The sequence below is a fragment of the Puntigrus tetrazona genome, chromosome 20, assembly GCF_018831695.1.
Source record: "Puntigrus tetrazona isolate hp1 chromosome 20, ASM1883169v1, whole genome shotgun sequence".
In the NCBI taxonomy this organism is placed as follows: Eukaryota; Metazoa; Chordata; class Actinopteri; order Cypriniformes; family Cyprinidae; genus Puntigrus; species Puntigrus tetrazona.
Genome location: NC_056718.1, coordinates 21,506,527 through 21,516,173, shown reverse-complemented (window position 1 = coordinate 21,516,173; position 9,647 = coordinate 21,506,527). Strand labels below are relative to the sequence as shown.

The 9,647-nt window shown below is 39.2% G+C and overlaps 1 long non-coding RNA gene across 1 annotated transcript; it reads left to right on the top strand.

Moving 5' to 3' along the window:
* The first annotated feature begins 3,690 nt into the window (after positions 1-3,690).
* LOC122324936 lies at positions 3,691-8,930 on the top strand. The gene is made up of 3 exons (XR_006247240.1): positions 3,691-3,989; positions 5,768-5,886; positions 6,270-8,930. It is a non-coding gene; the product is annotated as an uncharacterized LOC122324936 (long non-coding RNA).
* Positions 8,931-9,647: the final 717 nt, after the last annotated feature.

Here is a 9,647-nt window from a genome sequence, read left to right as displayed (position 1 = left end):
CCTTTATTTGTTCCAATTTTAATGATTAAAGATTATCCACATATTTCATAAAATTAGAATATCATGGTAAAATTCAACATTGTAGTCGACTTATTAACACAAAACACCTGCAACGGTTTCCTTAGCCTTGAAATTGTCGCAGTCTGGCTTAGTAGGCTTCAGAATCATGGGGAAGACTGCTGACTTGACGGATGTGCAGAAGACCTTTATTGACAACCTCCATAAGGAGGAAAAGTCTGAAAAGAACCTGGATGCTCACAGAGTGCAGTATCGAAGTGTATTAACAGAGTGTTAAGAGGAAAGAATAAAAAGGAAGCCTTTAGAGGATTGTCAAGCAAGGGCGACTCAGAAATCTGGGGGCACTTCATAAGGAGTGGACTGAGGCTGGTGAGCCACCGCATACAGACGTCTGCATGACATGGGCGAGAGACATTGGTCCCGAGTCCTGTTTTCAGATGAAAGCTAATTTTGCATTTCATTTGGAAATCAAGGGAGGAACAAAAGTCAAGCTGCTTAAAGTCCAGTGTGAAGCTTCCACAGTCGGTGATGGTTTGGGGAGCCATGTCATCTGCTGGTGTGGGTCCATTGGAAATTTTCGAGCACTTTATGCTTCCTGCTGCTGACAAGCTTTTTGGACATGATGATACTATGTTCCAGCAGGATTTGGCACCTGCCCACAAAGCCAAAACTACCTGTACCTGGATTAGTGGAATAACTGTACTTGATTGGCCGGCAATCTCACCTGACTTAAACCCCATCATGAAGAGGAAGACGAGGGAACGGAAACCCTGAAATGCAGACGATCTGAAGGCCAATATCAAAGCAGCTTGGTCGATCATAACACCTCATCTGTGTGAAAGGCTGATCACCTCCATGCCATACCGAGGCTGCAGTTGGTGCAAAAGGAGGCCCAACAAAGTACTGAGGACATAATACACTTTTCAGAAGGCCAGCGTGTGTTTTTTATTAGTCACCTGAAATATTCTAATTTTGTGAAATACTGAATTAGTTGGGTTTTTTAAAGCATGTTTATAAAAGTTACTGAAATGTCCTAATCGAAGTATGGCTTATCCTGGTAAATAAAACCATGGCTATAGCGTTCCATACTATTTGCTCCTTATATGTTTTTTACTTATTTTGATCAATCATTTAAATCTATCTTCATATAACCTCCAGAGAGTTTTTGTAGTTCTTGCGAGGCTGCAGCTGAAAAAACCTCATCTGTACGTTTTGAGAAATGAAAATGTATTTCAGAACATTTGCATTTACGTTATTCGTTTTTATTCCTGCGACTCCGACAACATTCAACGTAGTTTTTGGAATATAAATGTTTCAGAATTACAATCGCAATAATATTATAGCTAAATATAAAAATGGCTATATGTTCTGGGAGATTTATGAAAATTGGGACTGATTTTAAATGACACCAGATACCGTGTTTCTCTGTCTCCTCCTGTTGGTTGACTGCAGAATTGCACAAGTCAAATTGTGGGTAAAACTGTAGTCTAAAAAAATTAAATAAATCCATTGTCTGTATCGTCGCTTATAATTCATATCGCTCGTCACCTAAGGCTTATAATATTTTCGCAGTCTTTTAGAGAAAAAACAATCGTCTAGTTCGTTTATACACAGACCTGAATTTGTCTTGCATTGCATTGCAAATGAAAAATGTCAAATGTCGACTGTTTGCTAATAATAATATTTTTTTTAAGTAGGCCTATTGTAAATAGGATTGTTTAATAAGTAGGAGTGTCCTTATGTCTCGCGAAGAGGTCTGAGTTAAGTTAAATACGTGTAATAACTTTGTAAAATACATATTGCCTTTAATAATATGAAGACAAATAAAGAAGGATATAGCATATGCATAATATTAGGACGACTGTTAATAATTGTTCTCCCCCTCTAAGTTCTCCCCAGCTCTACAATATTTTATTCTTTAGGACACTGCTTTCTTTATATTAAATTAAATGCAGTTTGAAAAGGATATAAAAAGGTGCATGTTTTTGTTTTAGATTTTAATAGATAAACTGTTTACAGCAGGCTTCACTTTTGATTCATTGTTCATTTTGAAGATGAACAAAATGATACTGCTCGAAGTCAACCATCATAAAACATTTTTTTATTAAAGATTTGAAAACAAGAGAATAAAACATTTTATGAAAACAATTCCTTTATTGTCTGGAATAGATGTACAAGACAAGACATGTATTATACTGTTTGTGACTTTAATGCATTAGTACAGAATATGACATACGAAGATAATTATAGGGTCCATAAAACATTTGATGGGGTATAAATCAACGTTTTACTCCAGCACTTCATTAAATTACAATTAATCACAATTAAAAAACTGTTAAATGCTATCTAAAATGCCGTCACAAATAAAGACATTTCGTTTAACTAGTTAATACATTGTAGCAAATGCTTCCGAAGCTTACGTCATATTTGGAATCTTTGCGTCAAAAATTCTAACTATTATGACGAACAGAGCCATTCAAACATCAAACGTTCTAAAAACATTCTTTCGCCAACGGATATTGTAATCATTAAATAAAAACTAGCCTAAATGAGAAACACGTGACAATTTTCACCAACCCTACATTATGAAAAAATTCCCCGAGAATACATATTTAATCTTCCGTTTAAAAGCCAACTGCATTAATGATTATTAAAGCATATCGGGCTATTTTTTTTTGGTTTGTTTTCCCTTCTTCATTCGACAGAAGTATTAACAATAGGCTAATAATTTAATGGAACTTTAGTATGGAGGACAAAATGTATATATAGAGTCAGTATATGGTCAAACACGAAAAACAACTGCTGGACAAAACACACATTTGTTAAACCAGACTTAAAACCTAACAGCCTCGACGCAAATCTGTCAGACTAGTTTAGATGTTGTCAGAAACGACAAAAATCTACCATTTTACTTCCCACTGTTTATGATGAAACCATGAAGGGCTTTGAGAAACGTAGCCACGTATTTACATATACAATAAAACCAACAATAATAGTAGGCTATGTTATGCTTATGTTTAAATAATCGGCAGCCTTATTACATTAATGATAAATAAAGTAAAGCGCTATAAAACGTCTAGGCCTGTTGTTCACACAAGGACTATAAATAATCACTTTTTAAAAACAACTGTAAATTTAAAACATCAAAATGGCATAAAAAACTAACAAAAAGCTCATACAATAAGAGAACAAAGACGGCAAAAAGCATTTCTGTAGTCTCGACATTAGATCTGATTTTTGATTTATTATTATTATTATTTTTTATCGTACTTTTTCTATGTACAGTCTTCATATTTGCTGGCTTTTTATTATTATTATGGTCAAATAATTGGTCAAATTGTTTCATAAAAACGAATAAATCTTGCGTCAAATATGCGATCAGTGGTTTTTGACACAAACCGCGCAGGATTTTCGTCTTTATCAACTTTAAACGACCGACGCTTCAAAATGCTGCACTGCCTTATTATAACCAGGAGATGGAGCAATACATTTTCCTCCCACATTTGCCCGTAACGACGACTGCTGTTAATATTCGCCTTGATTAGCTACCGTGAACTCTAAAGAAGCAGGTCCGAGTTTTTATTTACCTCGAATCACGTTGCATAAAAAAAAATACAAATCTCCATCATCTCTAACAAATATATGTGCATGAACAGATACGTCTGTCAGATACGTAAAATAAAGCACACCGACCCAGAACGCTACTCTAGCAAGTAAAGCAATAAAAATAAAAAAAAACAGTTTTTTTTAAACATCCGTAAAGTTTCATGTGGCATCTGCGCATGGCAACTAGAGACACTCGCGCGCTCTCTATGGAGGATGCGGCGAGCTGAGATGCTTAACGGAACCGGGAGAGCTCCGCCGTCGCCCGCCGCCGCCGCCGCACAATTCCGCCTGCAGACATCAACACGGCTGCGGAATACACACATACACACCCGTGGTCCTGACGCCCCGGTAATGGCGGATGAAAGGTAAGATTGCGCATGTCGGCGTATGATGAAACTGCGAGACCGTAAAATCAATAGGTGACGGATGATGATGTCTGTGCATTCAAATTCACAAACAGTCAATTTCGTTCTTATGTGCGTCTTGGATTTATAGGAGAGTGTCACTGAAACACTAAGTGATCGCATCGGGCCAGAAGACAACCTCGTGGAAGGCCTAATGGCCAGTTAAATAATAAAAATAATAGTAATACATTTTTTTTTAAATAATAATAATAATAAATCAATACATAACCAAGGCAGTGTCACTGCATTGCCATAGTCAATGCTCCCCATGTTAACTTCTAATTTCTAACTAATTTCTACTAATTTTATTTTGAATTGATCACGCTCGATCATGCCGTTTGCGTGCATTTTAGTATGCAAAATTATACAGGCACTTAGTCTGCCTTTGAAAACGTCTCAATTATAGGCCGGCATCACCTGTAGCCGAGGCTCGTCCGCTCCCAAAACCGCTGCGGAATATGGCAAGCCACTTTAGCTTAAAATAGTCTCTGTGTGGCAACTGCATTTTACTGCTTTCAATTCAGTTCGAGGACTTTACAATAAAATTCAGCCCGTTAGAGAATTCTCTGATGCAGCTCTTACAACGATAAATGACAGAGCTCTACAAAAATGCGTTGCTAGTCATATGTTTCCACTGACTTTCAATACGTTTTTAATTACAGAGCTCTACAACTGAATTTATACCAGTAAGGATCGCGATTAGACAACTCTCTCAATCAATTTTTACTGGTAAAAAATTCCAATGTAGAGAGCTGCGCAATTAAGTTAGTAGTAACAATGCCAATAATTGAGCTCTCAGTTGAGTGAGAATTCTCAGTGTGCAGTGAATTTTTACTAATTCCACTGACTTCAGAGAATCTGGACACGTGAAAGTTGTTTACTAGTCACGTGTCTCCATCGACTTCAATCCTTTTTTAATCACGGACATCTAAAAGTAAATTTTTACTAGTAAGAATTCCAATTAGAGAACTGTACACGTGAATTTTTACTATTCACGTGTCTCCATCGACTTCCATCCTTTTTTAATCACCGACATCTAAAAGTAAATTTTTAATAGTAAGAATTCCAATGACGACGAGTAAGGATGGGGATATTTTAAGATATTTTACTTGCCACAGCACAAGCGTTTTCCACACGGACGTGATTGCGCTGATTGACCGCCAGAGGGCGCCGCTGGAAGTAAATTCTTCCTGCTTGAAATCTTGCAGCAGACCGAGCCACATCAACCCCTGCCAACACGAGTGTTTTTTAATTCGGCCTCACAAGATGAAGACACGCCAGCTAGTGCTTTTTTTTTACACTTAAAATGTATATCCAGTGAGCTTTAGTTAGTTTGTTATTTACTCCTTGTGTGGATTTTGTCTCGAATTTAAGGAACGTTCCCACAAAATGGCTGCCAATCAGAGCCCGTCATTCAATCATGTGTGCATCATCTCGCAGGCTTTTTTATATCTTCGCTGAAAAAGCATGAGAGAAAACGTTAATAGCGTTTGGCGGTTTACGTTTCATTTGAATAAGTATGGCTCTACAGTGTAAACAAATCAAACCGTTTAACTGCGTTTATGAAACACAAGAACAACAGTATTAAAGTCATAATTTCATTTAAGAAGCGTTCTGCTGAGCCAAGCCATTCAAAGTTGCTTTTCTACAAACCCCGACGTTGACAGAAAAAGTCGGGGTGTTTTGAAACGCATTAAAAAGAGCGGGAATGACCAGATTGTTTTTTTCCCCCCCAACAGGTATTTGACGGGATATTTTGTCGCGAACGGGGATTGTCCGAAGTTTTCTAAAAAGTTTCATTTTATTACCCACACCAATCTCGATTTGAAACTTCAAGATCTCCTCGCATCACACACAGGTATACAATTTCATCTTATTCTACGCAAGCTGTCCCGAACCCGTCGTTATAAAACCCCCGCGTAAAATAATAACTCCATTTAAACGCGATGGGTTTTTATTAATTTCCACGGCGCGTCCGAAACCAAAGCGCGTGCTTGCGCGCCCGTTCCCGCGTTTAGGAGCGATTTTAACCCCTCTTACGCTTCGCAGGCGCTATGAAATATTCATGCTGGAAAATTCCTCCATTCTGCACAAATGAACCGGCAGCGCAAACAAAAACTAAAACTAAACCGAACGGTCTCGGGTCGGCGCGTCAGCGCGAAACCCACAAACAGAAGGAGTTTAGCCGCGTCGGATGCGTGTCAGAAATAACCAGTGCACTGTTTTTGACTTCTTTCGCAGGGTCAGACACGGAGCGCGTGCAGCATGGCCGTGCAATCCATTTCAGGTGAGTGAGACATTTATAAAGCGCGTCCTCTAGGAATGAAGGCGAGCGCGGATGTCCTCTCCGTGAGCGCACGGACATTTCAGACGCTACCTGTTTGAACGGTCTGAGAGCTCAACCTGTACGAAACCGTGCCGCGATCGCGTAACGTGGCCGTTTAATACGATTAAACTATTTAAACGGCGGGGAAATGCGCGGTCAGGTCCTCTCACAGGGAGCGACCGAAAGGCAGGAGGAGAGGAAAAGAGTCCAGAATGCCTCTTTCATACTTCCGTTCGACGTCATGATTTAATTGTGACGTAATAAAGGAGCGTTCAGGCGGAATCAGCCGCCAACAGAAATAACCCACGTTAGATCTTATTATTTTACAGGGAACGCTCTTGCAAGCTATTAAAATGTTTAGGATGCGTTTCATTGTTATCTGTAGAGTAGGTAGCTGTTTTGCTGTAAAGATAGCCGATGTGAAGGCAGTTCATTTTTATTCATTTATTTTTTTGCAACGACTAACTCTGATTAAATCGTAGCGAATGAACGCAAGCGTTCGGTTGTGTTTAACGGGCGACTTTTACGTACCGAAATCGTGGAGACAGCACTTATTTCGGTTGTTAAAAATCGTTAGATGCGCAGCGCGCTGAAACGCAGTCCTTCGCGTTTTTAAGCAGAAATAAACCTCACAATAAACCGTAAATCCAACAACGTTTTAAAACGTTTTTGCAGTTTCGTAGAAACGAAAAACACAGCCTAAAACAGCCGAAACGCAAAAGAAACTACTGATCGTCTGCGTGTCTCGAACGTGTCTCTGTCTTTTGTGTGTGATTAAAAAAAATGTGCCCAAACTACGATAAAGACTAATATTTTAAACTATGCCCGAGCTGTTAAAATTAATACACTGCATAGGAATTTTGCAGAAATCCTTTTTTTTTTTGAAGATTTCTATTTTAACTCTTCGGTTCATCAAAGTTTTAAAATGAACGTGATTGGGTCAGGACTGTTTTAAAAACTAATTATAATTCAAACATGCGTGCGTTTCGAATAGGAGAGGTCCTTACCTTATAATGAAACCTCAATTGTATCGGTCTTTGTGAGAACAATTGATGTAGCAGCAGCCTTCGCATGCAAAACCGAGAATGGAGCGTTTAAAAATACCCTCCTCATCCTCGATATTCACCTCTGATTATTACCGAATCGGATTTTACGCAATCGGGTTTGCGTTGGCTTCGATCGGAGAATTTCGAAGAGACGGAGGAATTGAACGAATGCGGCGTTAAACCCAAAGAAAGAAGAAGAGCTGAATAAACTCTGCGGACTCTATTGACAACTATGCGTTTCCTCGGGGGTTCGGCTGGGTGGGGGCGGGCGAGGTGGAGGTATGGCGGGTCAGAACTGCTCAATACATCCAAACAGACCCTCCGAGCCGTGGATTTGGTAAGATCTGCGAACCTTCTGCTGCGAGCTCAACGCATCGGTGGCTTCAGCTGGGATCTCGTCTCCTAGGGATGTTGACTAAATGATTTCCAGTGCCTTATCTTAATTGAAGATTAAAATGTTCATATTCACTCTGGAGGGATAGCGTAAATGCATAGCTCGCCTGAAGCCCCAAGTGAGAGTTTTTAGGTTTCATCTCATTCAGTACGTGCTCTTCTAAGTGATTTGTTTTTTAAATGAAGAGCTTATTAAAGAAAATGTCGATTGGTGAACCGTTTAGCATTTCAATAGCAACCAGTCCTGATTTAAAAGACAATTTCACATGTGGGAAACGGTCTTCTGGTGATTGATTATGAGTTAGAATTTGAGGAATCAGTGTCTAAAAGTTTGGTCTGCTCATTTAAAAAGAAAACGAGAGATTAAACTTTTAAAGTCTTTAAAACTCTCGCTAATAACGAGTTCAGGGTTGTAACAATTTAACTAGTTATGCAATATTTATGTTTAGTATACGTACTACTGTTTAATCCCCTTAGTGCACCTTTCTGCAAGTACACTGAATAGAATTGCAAAGATATTGTGTCGTGCATTTAGTCTTAGTTTTAGTTTAAAATTTGGGCTGTCGGTCTATAATCGATAGCTACATCTACGTGGATTTATCAAAGTTTTTAGAGTGATGTTGTTCAGTCCAGCGTTAAACCCAACGGGTCGAAATCAGATGATATTCGTCTTAAATAAAAATATGAAGTTCGAGTAGCCCGCTTTTCTCCTTTTCTTTTTCTCAACTTCGCATTCACAAGCGTGCCTTCGCCTCAGATCAATATTTCTCAGTGCTGGCGATTTAAACGGCTTTTTCGAGTCACGCGGACCCGTTTCGCGTTTCCCAGCAGACACGAACCACCGAGGAACGTCTTTATTTATCCGTCTGTCCCGGAGCTCGACTCGATGCTTGCGGACTTTAACGGGATCAAACGGGGACATTTAGGGTGTGTCCATGACCTCGTGGGACGTGTTTCCCGGAGCTCGCGGGGGCAGTTTTATGAATGGTGGATGGGAAACCCTCGTGCAGGAAATGAGAAACTCCATAACATCTGACACCGGTGACCAGATCCCCGACCTGCGCCGTAATAGCACGACCACCATCCATCTCTTCCACACACCAGCAAACACACACACACACACACGCACACAGCATCTCCGACAGCAGAACTGGTGCAGGGGTGGGGATTGGGGCAGGGGTGAATTCCGGAGGGTGGTCGGCATGGATGGGTGGGGGTGGGTGAAGTGGGCGGGGCGTAGAAGCGGTGGGGGTAGTTGTTGATTCACTCCTCCAACGTGTTTTTCCCCTGACTCAAAGACAGAGAAAAACATCCTCTGCCAAGGCATCAGGTTTGATCACGAGCTTGTCAGAAATGTTTACGAAACGAATGTCCCGTGGGAACGAAAACATCGCATTTTTATTAAAAGAGACAATTATTTCATATGTCAGTTTACCATTAGGCTAATCTTTGCATCTGAACATGTTGGTTTAACGCACATCTTACTAGTTTTCCGAGTACTGATCACTCAAGACAATTCAATAGAACCTGTAAAAATCTGTAAAAGTATGATGGCAGGCTATATTTACATTTTTAGAACATTCCATTATATGGGTTACATTTTGGGTTCATGGCAATGTGTATGTTTACCATGTTTTGTCACTTTATATACCAGGAAAAAAGTGGGGTGATTTGCTTAGGTGTTGTTTTTTTAAATCAATACAAACTTTTCATGAATCAACTGATCATGCAGTTTGAAGGCATATATATATATATATATATATATATATATATATATATATATATATATATATATATATATATATATATATATATATATAGCTGTTGCAATACTCTATATGTTTTTTTTAGATC